This window comes from Rhagoletis zephyria, unplaced genomic scaffold (genome assembly GCF_001687245.7).
Source record: "Rhagoletis zephyria isolate East Lansing unplaced genomic scaffold, Rhagoletis_zephyria_1.1 Rzeph_scaffold_00747, whole genome shotgun sequence".
Lineage (NCBI taxonomy): Eukaryota > Metazoa > Arthropoda > Insecta > Diptera > Tephritidae > Rhagoletis > Rhagoletis zephyria.
This window is the reverse complement of record NW_016157831.1, coordinates 13,128-13,572: the sequence shown is the minus strand read 5'-3', so window position 1 is coordinate 13,572 and position 445 is coordinate 13,128.

Sequence of the window (445 nt, the reverse complement as noted above, 5' to 3'; positions counted from 1 at the left end):
ATGTGCACCTATAAACCATACGGACTCATTGAGCTCGATACACAAACACTCGCAAAGGTAATCCCTACCTCCCCAACTACTCTAACTCGACCACAACTCTAAACCTGGGCTCGAATCGTCACATACGAACAAAACGTCACGTCGTCACGTAAAAACAAATTTTTCAGATTATGACGTACGTGAACATAGTCTTTGTCTCATTCAGCTTATACTGCCTGACATATCACGTAATTTTCTTTCGTATGGTTTTCGATCCGTGAACGGACGTTACGATTTGAGCCCTGGTCTCCCGCTCTCCCTTAGCTAAACAGTTGTCACTTTGAATGCTGGATTGAATAACATTAGTGGTGTTCACCAAAGTGAGCAAGTGGCCTGGCAGTCTGGTAAAAGAGCAGACCAGCTCAAGCAACGACTGTTGTCAATACCACTCTTATTTAGTTGATGT